Genomic DNA, 24,226 nt, shown 5'->3' with positions numbered 1-24,226 from the left:
AAGATCCTTCATGCCACAGGGCAGGATGAAGGGCAGTTGAATAATATGTATTAAAAACTTTTAAAATGTGTTCTTGTTTTAGGTACATTTATTCTAAGCATATATTCAGAGTTATATGAAGCTAATCATTGTAAATATTTTCATCACCACAGTTTTCACAGGAATTCAAAAATAATTTAAAGGTGCAAAAATGAGATAGTGATGGCTACATAATCACAGAGTTTAGAAGGCTATCTAATGGGATGAAAAGCATAAATATCATTTTAGATAGAAAAAAATCTGTAAAGGGAAGAGAATGAGCAGTGCTGTCATGCAAACGTCTTGAAATAAAGGCTTGAATAATACACATCAAAATGTTCAGTTCAGTTCTGTCGCTCAGTTGTGTCCGACTCTTTGCGACCCCATGAATTGCAGCACGCCAGGCCTCCCTGTTCATCACTAACTCCTGGAATTCACTCAAACTCACGTCCATCGAGTCAGTGATGCCATCCAGCCATCTCATCCTCTGTCGTCCCCTTTTCCTCCTGCCCCCAATCCCTCCCAGCATCAGTCTTTTCCAATGAGGCAACTCTTTGCATGAGGTGGCCAAAGTACTGGAGTTTCAGCTTTAGCATCATTCCTTCCAAAGAAATCCCAGGGCTGATCTCCTTCAGAATGGACTGGTTGGACCTCCTTGCAGTCCAAGAGACTCTCAAGAGTCTTCTCCAACACCACAATTCAAAAGCATCAATTCTTTGGTGCTCAGCTTTCATCAAAATGTAGTTTTCTTCAAATTGTGGAAATATAAATCACTTTAATTACTTCCTTGTGCTCTTCTCTATTTTCCAACATTTTTATAATGTCCTGTAGATTTATCAATTAGATAAAACCCCACAAAACCATAAGTATTTGTTTAAAAGGCTAATTCCTTTAAGATGTATGCATTACAATCAGGTTACCACCTTATGTGACACAAGGAAAGTACACGAGTTGACTAGTATGGAGTTGAGCTTTATTTATCTGCTTAAGTTAGCAGCCAACATATGCTACTCTGCAAGTGTAGAATTAATAATTTTTGAAGATAGGTACAGATAGAATAAAATATAAATAACTTTTTTTTACATAAATAGAACAGAGAATGAATAATTTTTGAAGGACAAGACAAGAAATGGTGATGGATGCAAGGAAGGCTTGGGAAGCACTACCACAGAAGGTAAGGGGTGGTTAAAGGACAGCATCACACACCGGAATGTTAGGGACCTGCTTGTTGGTCTGTGCTAGTCATAGACAAGTCCCAGGCCCAGTACTGCTCTCCTGAAGCCCTGAAAAAGCTATCATTTCATTCACAGTAGGACGAGCAAAGTGCACTGCAATTATATAGAAAGTGGCCTTTGAAGATGTTCAGAGATAGTCATTCCTTCCCAAGACCTACCAACGTGAAGCCATGGATCCTAAATGAGATGAAGGTCTAAGTTCACTTGAAGGCTCAAGTCTACAAACTGGTCAGGAGAGAGGCAGGACGTGGAAGCCGGAGATTCTCTAGAAGGTGTACACAAGGAAGTGGCCTTCAGTGCCTTCCTGCCCACCTTTCTTGACCCAGCTCAGCCCCAAATGAGCTGGTCCCACTGATCTAAAAGGTTTCCTGGTTGCCAAGGTGCAAACATTAGGAAAACTACAACAGAAAGTCAACCAAGAGGCTACTACTTCTAACAATATTCCCTAAATGGTTTAAATGTACTCCTTACTGTCCATCCCAACTACCAGAGTTACTCAAACTCATGTCAATCAAGTCAGTGATGCTCTTCTAAACTGCACTGATATATTTCACTGTTTCCTTAAAGAGAGGGAACTGAATACAATTTATTGGTGACTCAGATTATCATTACTAAAATCCCTGAATTGTGTAATGATGCACTTTTGTTTTAAAACGTTTCTCTTTCCGCACGGTTACAATTTCAGGGTTCATCTCAGTTACTTCCCTATACTGCTACTGACATTCCTCTCACTTCCCACACAGGTTGTATCAGGCCAAGAAATTACATAAAAACCAAGCATTTAACAATGTAAGCTATGAGTGGGTCAGCAGCCCTCTAGGGTCAAACCTAAGCACAGCAGGGAAGGAAAAGCTAGTGCCTGTGGCAAACTGAGTGTCCAGTGCGACCCTGCCTTTGTACTGGACAAATGACATATAACCCATCAACAAGATTCATAATAATTATGAAAGCATCAAATTGTTAGGTTATTGCCATGATGTGATTGACCATCAATTCATAATATACTTTCTTAACCTGACTTCCTATAAGGCCCATTTTCCCCTCCCAAATATGGACATACTCTTGTGAAAGGTTGAAAAAATTTTACTACACATTCTTTGCATGTCCTCTAATCAAGAAGTATAGACTACTTCCCAACTCCTTGAATTTGGAGTGTGGCCATGAGACTGGAACTTGCTCTGGCTAATGAGACAGTAGTAAATACAATGCAAGCAGAGGCTTGAAAAGCACATCTGCAAAAGAGCTTGTTACTTGGGACCCTGATATCAAACATATGAAAAAGCCTCGACTTGCCTACAGAATAAGACCCAGGAGTCTTAGTAATCCTGGCTGAACCCAGCCCCCAGCTAATCCATCAAGTGACTGCAGCTACACAAATGAGCCAGGAGACAATCAATAGAAAACCGATGAGCCAACTGATAGAACTGTAAGAAATAATTAATCATTGAAGTTTAAAAGTGAAAGTGAAGTCGCTCAGTCATGTCCATCTCTTTGCAACCCATGGACTATAGCCTACTAGACTTCTCCGTCCATGGGATTTTCCAGGCAAGAGTACCAGAGAGCATTGCCATTTCCTTCTCCAGGGGATCTTCCTAACCCAGGGATAGAATCCGGGGCTCCCACATTGCAGGCAGACACTTGACCCTCTGAGCCACCAGGGAAGCCCATTGCTGCTTAAGCCATTAAGATATGTGGCAGTTTCTTAAGCCACAAAAACTAACTGATAGAGAAATTGTTACCTACAAGCAGCACGTTGCCATGACAGGCTTAAAACATGCAGCATCAGCTTTGGGAGCAAACAGCAGGTGAAAAGCAGAGAGGTAGCTATTAGCAAAAACCAGGAAAATGGCAGGCAAACTCTTAGTGGAGGCTGGATAGTGATGAGGAAACTGTACAGTTCAGTTCAGTTGCTCAGTCGTGTCCAACTCTTTGCGAGCCCATGAACTGCAGCACGCCAGGCCTCCCTGTCCATCACCAACTCCTGGAGTCCACCCAAACCCATGTCTATCGAGTCAGTGATGCCATCCAGCCATCTCATCTTCTGTCGTCTCCTTTTCCTCCTGCCCTCAATCTTCCCCAGCATCAGGGTCTTTTCCGATGAGTCAACTCTTCGCATCAAGTAGCCAAAGTATTGGAGTTTCAACTTCAACATCAGTCCTTCCAATGAACACCTGGGACTGATCTCCTTTAGGATGGACTGGTTGGATCTCCTTGCAGTCCAAGGGACTCTCAATAGTCTTCTCCAACACCACAGTTCAAAAGCATCAATTCTTCTGTGCTCAGCTTTCTTTATAGTCCAACTCTCTCACATCCATACATGACCACTGGAAAAACCATAGCCTTGACTAGACGGACCTTTGTTAGCAAAGTAATGTCTCTGCTTTTGAATATGCCGTCTAGGTTGGTCACAACTTTCCTTCTAAGGAGCAAGCATCTCTTAATTTCATGGCTGCAATCACCATCTGCAGTGATTTTGGAGCCCAGAAAAATAAAGTCAGCCATTGTTTCCACTGTTTCCCCATCTATTTGCCATGAAGTGATGGGACCAGATGCCATGATCTTAGTTTTCTGAATGTTGAGCTTTAAGCCAACTTTCTCACTCTGTTCTTTCACTTTCATCAAGAGGCTCTTTAGTTCTTCTTCATTTTCTGCCATAAGGGTGGTGTCATCTGTTTATCTGAGGTTATTGATATTTATCCCAGCAATCTTGATTCCAGCTTGTGCTTCTTCCAGCCCAGCATTTCTCATGATGTACTCTGCATAGAAGTTAAATAAGCAGGGTGACAATATACAGCCTTGATGTACTCCTTTTCCTATTTGGAATCAGTCTGTTGTTCCATGTCCAGTTCCAGCTGTAAGGCAAAAAGGCAACCCACATTCTTTATCAGCAAAACAACTGGTAAAAGTGATGCCTGCAGCAGCATAAAGGACAGAAAATGTACACAATGAATTTTGAATCTAGCTGCCAAGTTCTCCAGGCAGAAGCTTGGAAGCATTCATTGAGTGTTTCTAGCTGCATAGAAGGTTCTGCAAAGGACAGATGGGCTGCAAAATGATTTATCCAGTTAATAAGCACTATTTTGAGAAAATAGAGAAAAACCAGAACTCATGATATTGGAAAAGAAAATCTTTTATATCTCCAGTCTCTTCAGCTGGAAGACAAGCTTCTTAATGCAAGAAATGGCCTCAGAGAGAAGACTTCTGTAAAATTTAACGTGATGCCTCGTAGCCCTTCTCAGCTGGACAAGAGGGGCTCTGAGACTCCTAGAGTCACTGTCTCATAGCAGTCTGATGCTCAGCCCAGAGTCAAGGGAGGTCTGTCTGACTTGGAAAAAAAAAAGAAGAACTGTGGCTGTGGATTTTAGGGGCATGGACTCTATGGGATTCTAAGGAAATCCTCAAAGTTTTTAAGCGAGTTTTACTGACAAGCATGGGCTTCCTAGGTGGTGCTAGTGGTAAAGAACCTGCCAGCCAAAGCAGGAAATATTAGAAAAGGTGGGTCGGGAAGATCCCCTGGAGGAGGGCATGGCAACCCAATCCAGTATTCTTGACTGGAGAATCCCATGGACAGAGGAGCCTGGCAGCTATGGTCCATAGCGTCAGACAGAGTTGGACACAACTGAAGCGACTTAGCATGCACGCCTGCAATGACAAGCACAAAAATATGATCTAAAGGATACAGAGATCATTCAAAGGAAAAGAGGCCTCTAGAAGCTTGGGTTTTTATAAGAATGAGGCCACAGAAATTATTTAGAAGCAAGCATAAGCCATTTCTTATGGAAAAAGGAAGAATGTTTCAGAGGATGGAGCCAAGGGCAGTAGAGAGACACAAGTGAACCATTCCCAAGCAAGAGAACTGGGTCCTAATCAAGGAACCTCCACTGGCCCAGGAGTGGGGCACCTAACCATACGGGCCTGAGTTGCTGTGGATTGCTGAGTGCTGCCTGTATTCTGTTTCTGTAGTTTTGAGGGATTATCTTTTGCCTTTTCACCATTATGTGTTGGGTGTGTATAAGGAGATAATTTGTCCATGATAAGTAAAAACTATGATAACTATTGATAGATAACTAAAATATATGTTATCATATATACTGTGTATGTATAATATCTAGATGCAATATAGATACAATATATGATCGTAAAAAGTTATCTAGTTATCGGATCCACATCTAGATCCACAGATCCAGATCCTCTTGACCCAACTAGATCAAGAGGATCCATATCTGATGTGCTGTATCTGAGGGGGCTTGTCTGTGCCCAGAAGTGATGCAGATCATGGATAGGCCTCTGGACTTCAGAGGCTGATGCCTGAATGTGATAAGGCTTCTTCGAATTCTATGATAGGAGTGAATGTATCTTTCTTATAGCAGAAATGTGAGTAATTTTTACCAAAGGCAGACTATATTTGATTGCACACACACAAAAAAAGGCCACAAATTCTTAGCAGTACCTCCTGATCAAGAAGTGGTATTGACAGAAAAGACATGCCCTGTTAATAAAAGTTCATCACCCTCAGTATTCTGGGGGAGTGAGGTAAAGCTTCATTGAGAGTAATCGGCTGGCTTCTCAGCAGTCACAACTCACAGGAGGGCAGAGGGCTAGGAAACTCACAGCCCTGACAATAAATGGGGTCTGCATAGAAGAGCAGGTGCAACAGAACGAGAGAGCACATGAAAGAAGAGGAACCAGCCTGTGTTGAGCAGAGGCCAACACATCAACTGGACCTGTCTGGCAAAGTGTTCTTAACAGTTCTTTAGTGAGGGGGCACCAAAAGCTGGCAATCTATGTACTTGTATGTATACATGCTTATATTATTTGTATTAAAACAGAAAGTATCATTCTCAAAAACAAAAACGTAGTGTCAATTCCCCTACACTTTCAATCTGGGTTTGGCCATGAGACTTTTACAGACAGGACAATAGAAAACATGATGCCAGCAGATGCTTGAATAGCACTAGCAGACTGGGGCTTGTGTCCTGTTAGCACCAAGAACACCAAAGCCTCATGTCAGGAAGCTCAGACTAGCCTCCTGGAAGATAATGACTACATGGAGAGAGAGGCCACCCCCTGCAGGTGACCCACCCCTACATCTGTATGACCGACCTCAAAGTGAACCCACTGGAAGAACTAATCAGAATTTACTTTCTGCCAGGTACTATTGTAGAAGCTTTACATATTGTGGATTATCTCATTTAATCTTCAAAATGATGAGAAATAACAATGGTAATTTGGGAGTATTTTGTTATACTGACAGAGCTAACTGATACACCCCTCTTTAGGTTTCTCTATACCCCCAAATTTGTGTTCTTCTTAAAGAGCACCTAGGAGGATGATGTGACTCACGGATAAATCATAATTCTTCAAAAGTAAAGGCTGCTGCACTTAAACCAAAGTTCATTGCTACAATTTAAACACACAAACATATGAAACAAAATGTACCAAATCCTTGTCCTGATGATCATGGCCTAATTACACACCTGGGTTTTGACAGTCTACATTTACAACTTCCTGTTCATACTGTATACACACATTAATGTAAAGCATACACATAAAAGGAGCATGTGTTTCTTAACAAGTCTGAGAACAGCCTTCCTTTCCTTTTGAGGATTGTGGTCATAAGCATGGTAAGGAGAAAAAAAATGATGCTAAAAAAAGACTATCTCACACACAAGCAGCCTCCACAAGAAAGACTGCAGAAGCTGTTTGATAATGCAGTATGCTAAATTGAGGTTCTTGAGCAGTGGGGGCAGGACAGCACAGAGAGGCTAGGCAGCTTTAACTCTGGCTGAGTTTCAGTCTGATAAGAGGTTCTGAGAACTTGAAAAGCCAGCTTTGAAATGGAGGTAGATAGTTTAAGTGTATCATCCACTTTAAGTGTATTGTCCAAATCAGTAAAGTAAACACCAGGTAGACAAAATGCAACCTCCAAACATCATTCTCCTGCCATGTTCCAGTCCTTCGTCACCCAAGACTGAACCAGAGACATTTCTTGCTGACTAAAAGGAATAAAAATTAGTGTGACATGAACCAGGTTCCTAAGGAGCACTGGATTAAGACCTTACTAGTCTTTCAGAGTGTTTAAGGCAATCAGGATACTGCTTCCCAGTTGTAGAATCTGCTTAGAATGCCATACCCACTCAGGGCAGTGGAAGAGTGTGGCAAAGGGTTCAGCCTGGGGAGAGAACTCTTTTGCCTTTGGGAGTAGCCTGGGCTTCCTCACTGGTTTCAGGGTTCCTGGCAGTAAGAGAGGGCAATCCTAACAGAGAAGTGCTTTGCAAATGTCTGCTGATGTCACGTTTCCTTATACTCACCTCCTCTCTGTCTTATCTTCCACATGTATAAATACTGACTGCAGAAGGTGAGGAAGAAAATTAAATGAGATAATCCAAGCTGAGTAGGAGAGGGTGGGACGAATTGAGAGAGTAGCGTTGGTGGCTCAGACGTTAAGGAGTCTGCCTGCAACGCGGGAGACCCCGGTTCAATCCCTGGATGGGGAAGATCCCCTGGAGAAGGAAATGGCAACCCATTTCAGTATTCTTGCCTGGAAAATCCAAAGGATGGAGGAGCCCGGCAGGCTGCAGTCCATGGGGTCACAAAGAGTGAGACACAACTGAGTGGACACTCCCATGTGTAAAATAAACAGCTAGTGGGAAGTTGCTGTGAAACACAGGGAGCTCAGCCTGGTCCTCTGGGATGACCCAGAGGGGTGGGATGAGGAGGTGGTGCGAGAGAGGCTCTAGAGGGCGGGGATATGTATACACTAATGGCTGATTCACTTACTGTATAGCAGAAACCAACACAGCATTGTAAAGTAATTATCTTCCCATTAAAAAAAAAAAAGGTCTTAGAAGAGTGTCCAGCAGAGAGTAAGTACTCTGTATATGTGTTCTGTTATCATCTATTCTGTGATTTTAATTCACTCAAAAACTAATGCAGATTCAGTAACTATCAGTATAAATAGTGCATTGGCTGATTTACCACTAACAGTTTATTACTAACATCTTGTTACTCATATCATAATCATAAGTGAACTCTAATACCCATGGGTCAGCAGATTATTTAAGGTTTTCTTTGTAAAAGTCTCTCTTCTTTTCTCTGATTATGAAAGCAACCCTTGCTCTTTGAAAAGATAAAGAAGAAATAATCCAATGATACAGAATTGTTTTACAGAGAAAGTAAAAATGTCTCATCATTTAATACCACTATATATAATAACTAGGACTTCCCTGGTAGCTCAGCTGTAAAGAATCCACCTGCCAATGTAGGAGACACAAGTTCAATCCCTGGTCCAGGAAGATCCCCTGGAGAAGGAAATGGTAACCCACTCCAGTATTCTTGACTGGAGAACCTCATAGACAGAGAAACCTGGAGGGCTACAGTCCATGGGGTTGCAAAAAGTAGGATACGACTTAGCAAATGAACAACAACAATAGCAATATGTAATAACTGTAAAATAGCCAATGATTAACATCTAATACATAGTCTTCCAGACTCTTTTCTATTCAAGAAGGCTGTGAATACTTAACAGTATCCAGAAGAACTGACCCTGATTACAAACTATGGAACATTTTTCTGGTAAACTGCAAGAGTTCTCTAGGGGTTTATTCTCGCCAGGGGACCACTGTACTTTCCACCACCAACATTTTTGTGCAGGTGATATCAGGTAAAAAAGGAACACCAAGGAGCAACCTAGAAAAGGAAAGGAAATTCTTTTAAAAAAGAGAGGGGACTTCCTTGGCAGTTCAGTGGTTAACACTTCACCTTCCAACACAGGGGGTGCAGGTTCGATCCTTGGTGGGGAGGATAAGATCTCACATGCCTCGAGGCAAAAAATAAATAAATAAAACACCATAAAACAGAAGCAGTATTTTAACAAATTCAATAAAGACTTAATTAAAAAAAAAAAAAGAATGAGAGAATCCTTGTGTTTTATTTTCATGTTCAAGAATCCCAAAGCGGGATACTGAGGACTGGTATCTTCAGGATTCAGTGGTTATAAAGTCAGTGGCCAGGCTTTCTTTCAGGAACAGATGAACAATTTTAATTCAATAAACACCCTGCAAACACCTCCCCTATAAATGTCTATAGAGATAAGCCCTGTTCCCCACCCCACTCCGCCAGGTTTGTTGTTGGTCGGGGAGGGGTTTGTTTTACTTTCCAAGCACATTCACGGAAGAGTCTAGCTCATTGGCTAACTGCCTCATCCTGAAAACAAATGAGGTGTGGGAGAATGAATGCTCCCCTAGGTGTCAGAGGCCTTCCTGTCTCTAACTCTAGCTGTATAAAGTGGATGGAGACATTTCATACCTCTGAGTGTCAGTTTCTCCACTGTACAATGGTAATGACACTACCTATAAAGGTTTCTTTTTCTGATAATTAAATGAGGTTTAAAATGTATATAAAAGCACTCTGTAAATTTTTAAGTATTTTACAATCATGATACTGCGTGCTCAGTTGCTTCAGTCATGTCCAACTCTTTGCAACCCTGTGGATTGTAGCCCGCCAGGCTCCTCTATCCACAGGATTCTCCAGGCGAGAATACTGGAGGGGGTTGCCATGCCCTCCTCCAGGGGAATCTTCCCCACCCAGGAATCAGAGTCTTGTCTCTTCCAACTCCAGCACTGCCAGACAGGTTCTTTACCACTAGCGTCACCTGGGAAACTCACAACATGATATTAGGAGTTACGGCTTTGCACATTTTCCATCCATAATCAGTTTATTTCATGAGGTAGTTTATTCAAAATACTTCAAGTACTATTCCTTAAGAAACCCATACAGACCAAGTGATTTTAAATGATCCTATAAAACCAAACAACTATTCTGATATCAGTTTCTATATTATTCCTATAACTCAGGTGACAGAATATTAATGCCCTAGATTCAACATTAAAAAAACGAAGATCATGGCATCTGGTCCCATTACTTCATGGCAAATAGAAGGGGAAAAAATGGAAACAGTGACAGACTTTATTTTTTGGGGCTCCAAAATCACTGCAGATAATGACTGCAGCATGAAATTAAGATTCTTGCTCCTTGGAAGGAAAGCTATGACAAACCTAGATAGTGTATTAAAAAGCAGAAACCACTTTGCTGACAAAGGTCGATATAGTCAAAGCTGTGGTTTTTCCAGTAGTCATGTATGGATGTGATAGCTGAACCATAAATAAGGCTGAGAGCCAAAAAATTGATGCTTTCGAATTGTGATGCTGGAGAAGACTCTTGAGAGTCCCTTGGACAGCAAGGAGATCAAACCAGTCAATCCAAAAGGAAATCAACCCTGAATATTCACTGGAAGGACTGATGCTGAAGCTGAAGCTCCAATACATTGGCCACATTATAAAAGAAGTTGCTGCTGGGAAAGACTGAAGGCAAAAGGAGAAGGGGGCAGCAGAGAATGAGATGGTTAGACAGCATCACCAACTCAATGGACATGAAATTGAGCAAACTCCAGGAGATAGTCCATGGGATAGCAGAGAGTTGGATACGACTGAGTGACTAACACACACACACACGTTTAAACAAGATCTATATTCTGAGTAAAATGGCAAATTGAACATTACTTTTTCTTTCTTCCAAAATTCCACTAAAGGAACTTTGGAAAAGGCATATACCAACAAGATAAAGAACAACATAGAAGAAAGCAGCAACAAAATTTCAGAATTTGTAAAGCAAATGGGCCAATGGTAACTAACGCAGCAGATTCAAGAAAGTCGAATCCTAAGAAAAAAGTGGAGAAGACCAAGAAATGATTACATCATAAACAAGTACTCAAAGGCTTAGGAACCAGAACTGAAAGCTGAGGACAGAAAAGGAGGCTGTGGTGGTGGGGTGATAACAAATATGTTTGGTTAGAAGCCTTCTTAAAAAGTGAGTGTAGGAATTCCTCTGGTGGTTCAGTGGGTAAAACATCACACTCCCAGTGCAGGAGGCCTGGTCAGGGAACTAGATCCCACATGCCACACTAAGAATTTGCATGCTGCAACTAAAAGATTTCACATGCTGCGACTAAGACCCGGCACAAAAGAATAAAAATATTTATAAAAATATTTTTTAAAAAAGAGGTGAGTGTATCCTACTGTGGCAGGAGGGTAGCAAAGCTAGAATCTGAACCGAGACTGGGTTAGAGATGCGCACCTAAAGAGAAGATCTTTAAGTGAATGTCTTCATTTGCCTACCGTCCAGCACACTGACCTGCAGCCTATAGGCGGGAGAATGGAAGACCCTTTTCCATAAAGTAGAAAGAAAGAAAAAGAAGCAAAAAATAACAGAATAGATGGGACTTTAGGGGTCCAACCGTTTAAGTTCAAATTCCAAATAATAGGAATTCCAGAGAGAAAGAAATAGAAACTAACAGCAACAATAGAAAAACACAATTAACTTCTAGAAAAGCAAAAAGAAATATGTAGTTACAGGAAAGTAATCATGGCTCAGCTGTGATTGGCATTTTCATAATCATAAAATATAATCATAGAATACTGACCTAACAAAGTATAATGGAATTGTGTTGGGAGAACGGGACAGGAAGAGTGTGTGTCTATGGAAAAGAGGTGTGAAAGTGAATTAAAACACCATCTTCCACACAGAGAAGTCAATAGGTCACACCTAAAACAAAATAGAAAGCAATCAAGGAATAGTAATAGAAATGTGTTATTTAGAGACATGAATATACATACTAAAAGATACAGCAAAAATAGTCGAAAGTAGCTGCCTTTGGGAAGGGGAAGTGAAATAGACTTTTTTGTCATTAGACTTTTCTTTTTATTAAATGTTTTATGTAATTAGTTCACTCTACATGTAAGTTTGATGAAATTAAAAAAGAGAAAAAGAAACAGAAAGAAGAAGGAAGTGGGGCAGGAAGGAAGGGAGAAGAGGAGGGTGGGAGGGGAGAAAGCAGGAAGGAAAAAAGAAGGCTTTCTAGAAATCCACAACACCAGTCCAAAGGGCAATGATACAAATTTATGAGTTTGGCTTGGGGTTAACCAGAAGCTCTCTAGGAACCCTCCGTCTTGTCTGCTCATTTCCTTCTCATGTCAACATTTCTTTACAGGTTCTGCTATAGCACTGACACTTAGACACAGTTATAAGTGCAATCTGAAACTCTCCTCAAGTTAATATTTTGACGGAACTAAATCCAAAATTCCTGACAGAGTTAAAAAATAAATATGAAAACGAAAGTGATCCTAAAATAAAACTCAAATAATAAATGGTTAATTTTTTTAGAAATTGGAAAGAACACAACACTGGTGAAGCAGAGGAAGCCCCGCAGATATGGACGCCTATTATAAGACAAACATTCAAGGTGTGATCCCTGGAGAAGGAAATGGCAACCCACTCCAGTATTCTTGCTTGGAGAATCCCATGGACAGAGGAGCCTGGTGGGCTACTGTGCATAGAGTCACAGAGTCAGATGCGACTGAGTGAATAAGCACACAAAGATGTGATACTTTTGCGAACATGAAAAGCAAATAAATGGACATGAATAAAACAAGGAGAAATAAACCAATTATATATAAAATGTTAGTTTATGAAGAAGAAGCCATTGAAAAATAATAGGAGAGGAAAGAATTTAAGCAACTAGAATTATGTAACTGATGGGCAAGAATTTATTAAAAAAAATAATTTATTTCTCTCTAATCCTTATCACAGACCCCATAATATACCTCAGAAACATGAGAGAGTTAAAAATGCAAATGTCAATAACAGTAACATTAATAGAAAACAAAATGGAGTATTTATCAGTACTCTGGGATAATGATAACTTTAAACTGGATTGGAGGTTGTAAGGGAACTCGCAAAGAAAAAGATAACCAAATGTGACTACACAAAATTTGAAAATTCTGTGCAACAAAAATAATAATAAATGTTAAAAATCAAAGCAAGAGACCAGAAGAAAATATTTGCACAAAACATAATAGACAATAGATAGATATACAATGTTATATGAATACACAATCTTAAACAGAAAGAAAATAAGATGACAAAATATATTGAGGAAAACATATAAAAAGACAATCACAGGAAATAAAATATTCTCAATAAAAATATGAAATGACAAGATCTGCTCTTTAGCAAATAAATACAAATTAAAAATAAGATACTACTTTAGACTAACAGAAATAAGAGAGAAAAAAACCACAATACAAGGTTTATTGATGCCTTAGTTACCGGATGGAAGGAACAAAATTGAAAATGTTTACTGTATGTTTATGCTCTGTCAGTGGTAGGTGTAGGGGTCTAGATGTCAACAGGAGAAAATGTCCATGCACTCAGTTTCAGCAAAGGGCAGTTAATATCTTGAGAAGTTTTCTAATTAAACAAAAACAAAAGAATGCTGACTACATGGAATTTTCTTCCACCAACTGTTAATCTTTTCAGATGGGTTGGTACTACTATAATTTTGACTCTTTAAGGAATAAGCTTCATCCTCTAAAGAGGTCTACATTTTCAAAAGAGAAAAATATTTCAGCTCACCAGCAGGAACTGAAAAAAGTTTTTCTTCTCACAGTATAGTATTCCCTTTTATGTGGAATCCAAAAAAAGAAATGATACAAATGAACTTGTTTACAAAACAGTAAGAGACTCACAGAGAACTAGCTTACAGTTGCCAGGAGGAAGAACAGAAGGAAAGGGATAGTTAGGGAGTTTGGGATAGACATGTACACACTGTTTTATTTAAAATGGATAACCAACAAGGACTTACTGTATATCACAGGGAATTCTGCTCAGTATTATGTGGCAGTCTGGATGGGAGGGGAATTTGGGGGAGAATGGATACACATACATGTATGGCTGAGTCCCTTTGCTGTCCATCTGAAACTATCACAACATTGTCCATTGGCTATACTGCAATAGAAAATAAAAAATTAAATATAGGGACTTCCCTTCTGGCCCAGTGATTAAGAAACTTCCTTGTAATGCAGGGGACATGGGTTCGATCCCAGGTCTGGTAACTAAAATTCCACATGCCTTGGGGCAACTACCTCACACTCCAGAGCTCACAGGCTGCAACGAAAGATCCCTCATGCTGCAACTGAGACCTGATGCAGCCATACATAAAGATTTTTTAAGTTAAATATATTTTAAAAATCTCATGGAAGTTTCTCAATGAAAAAAACTCTCAATGAAAATATAAAAGCTGAACTAATTTACAAAAGTTTTCAATTGGATTCACCGTGGTTAAACTTGTCACCCACCTACACTCAGCAATAAACCAAGCTCGAACTATGAAAAATAGAAAGTATAAGAACTGATGCAATGATTTCCTCATCTTTCATATACTCCCTGTATATCAATACAATATTTATAGTAGAAGCAAGAAAAAAATGAGAACATAAATTACATTTGCAATACTAAGGAATATGCCAAGCATGGGCAGAAAGATAAGAGAAAACATGGCTTATGGTCATCACAGGACATCACTTGTCCATTCATTTAAAATCACACTTCAAATCTGAGTTATATTTTAACTCTCATTCTAGTCTTTAATTCCACTTTTTTAGTGTCAATGTTGTTTTGAGATGCTAGATGGTGGACAGTGCCGATGTGTTTAAGTTGACTGAAGTGAGACACAGCGGAGCATTCTACACTTCCATCTACATCTAGTAAACATTGTTCCATGACGACCTAACCCTCCCTTCCCGTAAATCAGCCAAACAGATTCTTTTTTTTTTTTTTTGGTCACACCATGAGGCTTGTGGGATCTTAGTTTCCTGACCAGAGATTGAATCTGGCCTTGTGAGTGAAAGTGCCCAAGTCCTAACCACTGGACCAACAGGGAATTCCCCAATGGATGGTATTCTTAGTAAAGCAGACATTCATAGGTTAAATGTGCACATATTTGCTTTGTGATATCTGGTTAAACAGGAAATAGATTCTTAGTAGAGAAGCAATCTGGTTACTTTCTCAACCCAAGGACTCTTAATTCAAATACTATGTTTATTTATTTACTGTAATCAGTTCAGTTCAGTTCCTCAGTCGTGTCCGACTCTTTACGACCCCGTGGACTGCAGCACACCAGGCTTCCCTGTCTATCACCAACTCCCAGAGCTTACTCACACTCATGTCCATCAAGGCGGTGATGCCATCCAACCAACTCATCCTCTGTCACCCCCTTCTCCTCCTGCCTTCCATCTTTCCCAGCATCATGGTTTTTTCAAATGAGTCAGTTCTTCCCACCAGGTGGCCAAAGTACTGGAGTTTCAGCTTCAGCATCAGTCCTTCCAATGAATATTCAGGACTGATTTCCTTTAGGATTGACTGGTTTGATCTTGCAGTCCAAGGGACTCTCAAGAGTCTTCTCCAACACCACAGTTCAAAAGCATCAATTCTTCAGCACTCAGCTTTCTTTATAGTCCAACTCTCACATCTATACATGACCACTGGAAAAACCATAGCTTTAACTAGATGGACTTTTGTTGGACATAAATAAATTGCAGTAGAAGAGATGTAGAAGATTAAAAAATCAAGAAGTCACAATTGCTGCCCTCAACTAAGTTTTAAAATGTATAGTGAGAAATAAGCAGGTACAGAAATAATCAAAGAGCGAGAACTGGCCATAAAAGGAGTAAAAGGACTCAGCATGAGCTGCTAAGCCAGGCAGAGCGACAACACCAGTGCCAGGCCCTCCCACAGCAGGGCCAAGAAAATGAAGTGGAAAGACGAGAAGTCAGAGCAGACACTGACCTCTGAGCAAAGGTGCCTCTACCTTGATCTAAAACAAGATCCAAAGGCAAATCTGTCAAGCACCCTCCTAGGCTGTAATCATCAGATTCCTAAAGTTAACCCTTAAAAACACTGTAACATAAGCTCATAATTGTCAGCTTTAAGTTTATATTCCTTCACTGTATATTACATATTAAAATATTTATACATTAGCTTCTAGCAATGGCACATTGAAAGAGATGAATAGAAACTTTCTTCTCAGTTCCTTGCTATCTATTTTATTCATTAAATGAAGGCATTGAGGACTTTCCTGGTGGGCCAGTGGTTAAGACTTCACACTTCCAATGCAGGGGGCGCAGGTTCAATCCCTGGTTAGGGAACTAAGACCCTACATGCCATGCAGCCAAAAAAAAAAAAAAAAATGGAGTCACTTTCTTGTTCTATCTTTGCCAGTGTGTGTGCTCACAAACACACATGCGTGTGAAGGACTGGTCAATTTTGAACTAGATAGAACAAAAGATCTTCCTTTATTTAAAAAGAGGTCCCTTGTCTTAGAACCAGAGCCAGGCTCACAGATTCTATTTTTTATATAAACTGTGTTCCGTAAGAATGGGAAACTTTCTATGACCCAAGACTAAGCTGGGTTGCTGGCTCCATGATACTTCCTCTTTCCTGACATTCATCGTTTTCTATTGTTGATTGTTTCATTGCTTATCTTCTTTGTTGGCCAATAAGCTCAACGGGGTCAAGGGCTGTACTTACTGTGTTTGCCACGTGCCCTTGAGGGTCCACCTCATAGAAGAGCCTCAGTAAATATCTGTTGAATAACTATGCTTGCCAGACTGGTTATTTCTTTCAACCATTTCTGATGAAGCTAGGTCTCTTGTACACAAAGAGGAAATGACACTCCTTATCTTCAAGATGAAGAAGACAAGGGACTTTCCTAGTGGTCCAGTGGTTATGACTCGACCCTTCCAATTCAGGGAAGTGGGTTCAATCCCTGGTGGGGGAACTAAATGCCATGCTTCAAGTTGCAGTCCCAAAAAAAGAGGACAGGCTGGTAGAAGGATAATAATAAATGTAAGAATAGAGGGATAGATGGTTGTACTTTCTGAACTCACTGGAAGATGGAGAACTCAACTGGATGCTTCTAAATGGCTTATCAGGAGTTTGCTGAGCAAGGAAAAGGGGAAGGGACCAGGCAGAGACAACCCAGACCATTGAAGGTATAGGAACTAGAGCAATTCGGTGCTGCAAGGGTGAACAAAACATCAAATTTTGCTAGGAGTTTATCAGACTACTCTTTAGGTGACTAATATTTCCTGCAATAACCTGCCTCAAAATCAGTGCTTTTCCCTTTGAAGAAAAATGTGCTGTGCTGTGCTTAGTCACTCAGTTGTATCCAACTCCTTGCAACCTCATGGACTACAGCATGACAGGCTCCTCAGTCCATGGGGATTCTCCAGGCAAGAATACTGGAGTGGGTTGCCATTCCCTCCTCCAGGGAATCTTCCAACCCAGGGATCAAACCCAGGTCTCCCACATTGCAGGTGGATTCTTTACCATCTGAGCCACCACGGAAATAATTATTCCCTATTTCAATGAATCAGGTAATATATTTTCCTATCATAGTAATCTGTCTCATTCTATTAGATGGTCATTTAAAGCTTTAAGACAGCACCTCAAAGTTTCACCTGGCATAAGATTTTCTGGAACCTCCTTATCCTCCTAGAAATTACTGATTCCTATAAATTCGCTGATTCTCTCCCGACCCCCAACCTTTTTATCTACAACTATTCCAGGAATTTGGCATCTCTCCCCCAGTTATCAAGACAGTAAAAGGCCAAGCCAGAAACTCCTCTCTCAAGCAATCCCAGCCAGGAAATTTGGGCCAGGCTCTCCGGTGACCAAGCCAGGAATATGCTCTAAAGGACAAAGAGCAAATATCACTAAATCCATCCTGCTGGGATTAAGGCTCAGGTGCTCCTCTGCTCCACAGTTCCTGTGACTTTTCACTAACCTGAAAAATCCCAAGAGGCTCGGTCACCATCAAGGGCATAAGAGTTCAGGCAATGGAACTTGAACTATAGCACAGATCAAAACCATCTGTGGAAAATGGGTTGAAAATGTCAATTCATGGTTTCCACTATTAAAGATCCTACTCTAGCAGATCTTGAATGTAAACCTGGACTTTCTTTTCTGTTTTCTTTTTGTTGCTTGTTTGTGGGGCATGTTTTAAAATATCCCAGGCAATTCTGATCTTATAATCTACAGGCTACACACTGAGATTCACTGGACTGATTTGGGGCCTTTCAAAGGCTTTTTAAAAAGGGAGAGGTGAGGAGGGAGAGGAGAGAGAAAATGTAGCCTAATGTAGCCTAATAAATATACTGTGCTTAGTCACTCAGTCGTGTCCAACTCTTTGCGACCCCATGGACTGTAGCCCTCCAAGCAGCCTAATAAATAGAGCCTAATAAAATCACTTACCATTTAACAACAGTAAAGCCTTGCTGCTGTTGTTGTTCAGTCACTAACTGGTATCTGATTCTTCGGGATCTCATGGACTGCAGCACACCACTCCCTTGTCCTTCACTATCTCTTGGAGTTTGCTCAAACTCATGTCCATTGAATCCATGATGCCATCCAACCATCTCATCCTCTGCTATCCCCTTCTCCTGCCTTCAATCTTTCCCACCTTCAGGGTCTTTTCCCATGAGTCAGCTCTTCACATCAGGTGGCCAATACTTGAATTAGTAAGTACTAATTCAAATACAGTAAAGTCTTGAATTACAGGAAAGACCAGCTCTTCTGCCCGTTGTCTGAACGGCCTGCATGTTTGGTTAGCCTTCTCTGTGATGCACCCTTCTCCACTCATCCTGGTCGACTCTCACCTGGCTCTTCTGCTCATAATCTTCCCAGGATTAAGACTACTATCTTCTTGATCTCTGATTATCTCTTCTATATCCTCCAGGGTCTTGGACAAAACCCCAGCATTCTGGGCTCCACTTAGCAGGGCAAATCTGGCTCAGAAGGACATGGCAAAGCCCTCATGGAGGAGAATGCTGCCTTCCAGAGAAATGCAGTGGTTGACGAGATACTCACATCCCCTTCAGGACCAAGGCCCTTGCTCCTCCAGCTGCCAGGAATGTTGACTGTAGAAGGTTCACAGCTCCAGCAACTGCCTTTGACTAAATAAAGGGAGTTGCTTGGCCCAAGATTACACACTTCTGCCTGGATACAGCCCACATCCAATGACGAGTTGATGCCAGGGATACAATGACCAGGCCCCATGCTTCAAGATGGCATAACAATTCTGAAGGGCCATCCCACCTCCAAGCTTCCCCACTGTGAAGACCACCCTTGTACCTGCACTGCAGTTCATCCTTCCCTCTGCACATTCCTGCTCTCCTCTCCGCCTCCAAGTCCTCTCTCAGAGTACCTCCCAATAAGTTTCTCATATGCAAGTCTCAGAGTCTGTTCCCAGGAAACTTGACCTAAGGTCAAAAGAGGAAACTTGCCTCTTTTAGTCAAGTAATGACAGCATAGTGCACTGGGCCTCTTCTCAGGTAATGCTGGGAGGTCATTTAACCTCTCCAGTGGTCTCCTTCCTCATCTACACAACTAAAATACAGAAAATAATAATACTTGTCATATCTATTTTGCCAGAGTTTTATGAGAATTAAAAGAGAAAATATCTATGAGATTACTTTGTAAGGAACGAGAACTGTAGTATCCTGTCAACTGATATCACTGTATGTTGGTTTGAAGTGAAGTGAAGTGAAGTCCCTCAGTCGTGTCTGACTCTTTTCGACCCCATGGACTGTAGCATACTACACTCCTCCGTCCATGGGATTTTCCAGGCAAGAGTACTGGAGTGGGTTGCCATTTCCTTCTCCAGAGGATCTTCCTGACCCAGGGATCGAACCCAGGTCTCCCGCACTGTAGGCAGACGCTTTACTGCCTGAGCCACCAGGGAAGTCCATATGTTGGTTTAGCCATGTAATAATCAGGGAAGAGGGGGGAAAAAAAGGGGGGGATATCTACTAATATTATAGAATTCTGCTTACACACTGTACTTGATTTTATCTCAAATCAATAGATTTGTGTCACCAATCTGTGTGTTATGTCACCCAGGAACATGACAGAAATTAAAAGCAAAACCAGGAATGAGACAGGCATTGATGCAACTCTGAAACAAAAGTGAGAACAATCCTTGTTGCCTCTTTTTCCATGTGAAGATAGCAACTGAGCCATTCCCATTACTCTAAAAAGTCAGAATTTACAATATTACCCAACAAGTTATGCAACAGCATGAAATGTCGTATATCTTTGAATAGAGAAATAAGTGAAACAATTGGATATACAAAATGGGGAACACTTTACTAAGCAACTTTGTACTTTCTAAATTACCTTGATACTGTATCCACTAGAAAGAAAAAAAGTATATAAACTAATTGAAAACATTCAATTAGCTCAAGAAAGATAAATGAAAATTACCAATCCTAAAACTTCTTCCTACTAAAAATAATCAAATTATTGAGTTTTACAAAGAACTTGAGTGAGATACACAAATAGTGTCTGGTATCCACAAACTCAGAAGGAGTAACCAGCAAACTTACTCTGACAGATGGTTTCATAGTCAGCAAAAGTCACAGAATAGTTAGAACTCAGAGGAGGCTGAGAGACCTACAAGAGCCCTTAACTCTGGCAATTCTCTGCACTCAGGGAAACCACAGTGGAAATGAGGAGGCTAGACAAACCCACATGAAATATTAACCAAAACCCTTCCTTGCTTGTTCTCTGAACACTGAATGAGTAACAGGCAGGCATATAGGAATTTAGAGCAAGGGGTAAACACGTGGACTGGATTATCTCAGAAGGCTTTATGTCAGTTTCATATAATGGAAAACTATAAATATCGAGATTTCCTGGTAAATCTAAAGAAACGCTGAATGAAACATTTTGTTCATGCGTGGAGAAAACATTTCAAAACTTCAAGTGTTAGATATTTGAGCATTTTATAATTTCAAACTTAAGTCAGTTTGTAGATTCATTTAGGTACTACAGTAATTCAGTGTCTATAACCTTTACATGATCCAAAGGAGAGGCCGCTGAGGAAAAAGAGAATTAGACCTTGCTTGCTGGGCAAAAATCAGAGAATTGTTTCAAGCCAAAAGAGAGCGAATCATGAGCTGATGAGAATAGTGAAGAGTTGGGGTCAGATTTCGGGGTTTGATAGTGAAAAATATATTTATCAGGACCAAAGGAATGGACTTGTAAATAAAAATGACAGCCCAAACCCAGGAAACTTGAATCATTTTGTCCAGCTTAAATCAAGAAATCGGGAAACAGTGGCACCAGCCTCAACTTACCAAGATTCTGAAAGTTAGAAGCAGGAGAGGTTGGTAATTACCTGGTTTGGGGTAAAACCAAAGCAAAATAAGCCTCAGAATACAGATGATAAACCAAGACTGTAAGATCTGGAGCTGTTATGGACCTGCCTGCATCTGTTAGTAAATCTTCTACTATCAGACCCTGCTCAGTAGATGTATATCCCCTGGCCAGCCTTTCTGCTTCCCCATGGGAGGCATACTACAGATCTTAGTTATAACACACTGAGCATCTAAGAAACACAAGCAGCTTCCCAGGTGGCTCAGTGGTAAAGAATCTGCCTGCCAATGCAGGAGCCATAGGAGATGCGAGTTAGATCCCTGGGTCAGGAAGATCCCCTGGAGGAGGAAATAGAAACCCCCTTCAGTATTGTCTGGAGAATTCTGTGGACAGAGGAGCCTGGTGGGCTATGGTCTCTGGGGCTGCAAAGAGTCGGACATGACCAAAGTGACTTAGCATGCATGCACAGGCAGGAAACACAAAGTGTTGTGCATCTAAGTGCTTTGGGAAGGGTAGTAACTGAGGCACCTCTGAGGACACAGCTGTGGAAGCTCTGGGAACCTTCAGACATGTTAAATCTCCATTAAAATATTTTCAATTCCCAGGAGAAATGCTCTGATTAAGCTAAGCTTATTCTTAGACCAACCAGGTACTTCTTGGGATAAGGGGAGGGGCAGAGGTGCTGCAGCACAATGGGACGCCTGGGAGCCATCTCAGGTACTGGGCTATTCCTCGCTGTGAGAGGATTGTCAGAATCAGGAGAATGACTCCAATCTGAGTTTACCACAGTGTCCAAAACATCACTCATTCATTCATAGAGACAGCCTATCAGAGCAAAGTGGTAAGAACATAAGCAAGTAAAACAAAACAAAACCCAAACACACAAAAAGTACACAAGCAAGCTCTGCATTTTGATGTATAGCTTTCTAAAGTGCATCATAAATGTACCTGTACATATGAACATTTTTTTAGAGTTAAGAACATGCTATTCATACAGTTTATAACTCAGTAATAGACTGTTAATATTTAGTTATGTCAGTAAACATTCTAAACATAAAAAACGAAAACAGAATACAAGCAAGTTCTGGAGTCAAAGACGCTCAGGATCAAATCCTGGCTCTGACAATTACTAACACTGCACTTTCTGCACCAGTCAAAAGTAGTTAACAACAGTACCTATCTCAGAGGATTGCAATAAGGAGTGAGAGACTTGATTCACATAATGAGCCTAGAATAAAGCCTAGAACTTAATATGTACTCAGTAAACGTTAGCTGTTATTAGTATTCCTTCAAAAGTGTTTTATGAGTACTGACTATATGCCAAACCCTGTAGAGGTCCTCATTATCCTTGAAACCAAGCCTACGCTTCTATTTATCTTCCCATCGTAGTCATTAACTAGAAATGTGGGAGTCATCCCAACCTCCTCCCGCTCTCTCACTGCCACTTCTGGGTTCCGGGCCAGATTCCACCTACTAAACACCTCTCAGCTCCTTCCCTCTTTTCTGTCCCTCACTATCACTGCTTGACTCAAGGCTTCTTTAATTTCTCATCTTGACTATTCCAACAATCTCCTCCATGTCACCCAACGGCCAGTGCCACGCTCATCCAACCTATTCTCTATCTTGAGTCAAAGTTGGCTTTTCCAAACACAGATGAATCTGATAATATCATTCACATGATTAAAGTCCTTTATAGGATAAACTCAAACCTCTTACATGACATATGGGCCTATGTGATCTGACCCAGTCTGTCTCCAACCCTCTCCCCAGCCAGTGTCCACCCTGAACAGGCTGATCCTTCTGCTGGGTCATCTATCCCTCCATTGGATGACTAATCCTCCTCTTACATTAAGCTTCATTATTTAATCGATGCCTACTCCCTAAAACTTATCATGACAAAGCCTGTGCCAAATTCAAGGAGTACAATGATGAAGATCACACTCAATATTTTCTCACAGAAAAAGTAATTTTGAGGCTCTTGAAACAAAATATGGAAATTAAGAAAAATTTGTGTCAAATTTAGCACTGTTTCCCTTACTTGGTGGATATCTTACAGAATTGGAAAAAACTGGATCTATTTTGGTATTAGCTCCAAAAAGTACTTCAGCAGATTTCAGTCCCAACAGTGGATTTACTCATGTTGAGTTATACAGCTATAATGTGTTAGAAAAGATTGATCTGAACTGTAAAAACAATGATCAGAAAGTTGTTTCAATATGGTGTTGTAATGTTTCTGCTGCTGCTAAGTTGCTTCAGTCGTGTCCGACTCTGTGTGACCCCATAGACGGCAGCCCATCAGGCTCCCCTGTCCCTGGGATTCTCCAGGCAAGAACACTGGAGTGGGGTGCCATTGCCATTAATTAGTCACTTTAAAATGTCTGTGGTTATCTAGGGGTAATAACAGATTGGGCTTATTTTTACATGATTACTAGATAATTTGAAATGTGATTAATTAAAAAATACACTCTAAAAACCATGCCTTTCTTATTAATATGTTTTAAAATCACTTATTGAATGAAACACTGACTGAATGAGCTCAACAGGCTGCCTTCAAAGAAAAGTAGATGATTAAACTCAAATCCTCATCATTCTTCCAGCAATGATGATCCTCTTCATTCAGAATCCCAGAGCTGCAGGAACTTCAGTCATATTGGGACAGAGGCTCAACTGTGAGCATAGGTCTGTCATTGCACTCATCTCCTACTGGATTTTCTAGGGGATTTGCCAGCCTTCTACACTGGTCATTAGGGTTCTTGTCAGCAAGATCCTGTCTTATTATCAATTATATAACCAGAGTTCGATAAGGAGACTGGTACAGAGAAGGTGTCCAATAACTGTTTGCTGGGTTGAATTCAACTCAACTCCAACAGTGATGCTGTCCACATCTCTACTGTATCTCTATCCAGCTGCAATAGGACTTA

General features: G+C 40.7%; 1 protein-coding gene across 7 annotated transcripts in view; it reads right to left on the bottom strand.

Annotated features, from left to right (window-relative positions):
• The window catches only part of STX11 (syntaxin 11), a 50,536-nt gene that overhangs the window by 5,738 nt on the left and 20,572 nt on the right, over window positions 1-24,226 (bottom strand). The window contains exon 1 of one of the 7 annotated variants that reach the window (XM_061428212.1): window positions 16,677-24,220. The exons of 5 other annotated variants lie outside the window; for them this stretch is intronic. The gene's annotated coding sequence lies outside the window, so the exon portion shown is untranslated. Of the gene's footprint in view, window positions 1-15,308; window positions 16,656-16,676; window positions 24,221-24,226 lie in introns of those variants that run through there. One more of the 7 variants, XM_061428213.1, reaches the window with a different exon arrangement.

Source organism: Bos javanicus, chromosome 9 (genome assembly GCF_032452875.1).
Source record: "Bos javanicus breed banteng chromosome 9, ARS-OSU_banteng_1.0, whole genome shotgun sequence".
Lineage (NCBI taxonomy): Eukaryota > Metazoa > Chordata > Mammalia > Artiodactyla > Bovidae > Bos > Bos javanicus.
This window is presented reverse-complemented; position numbering and strand designations above follow the sequence as displayed.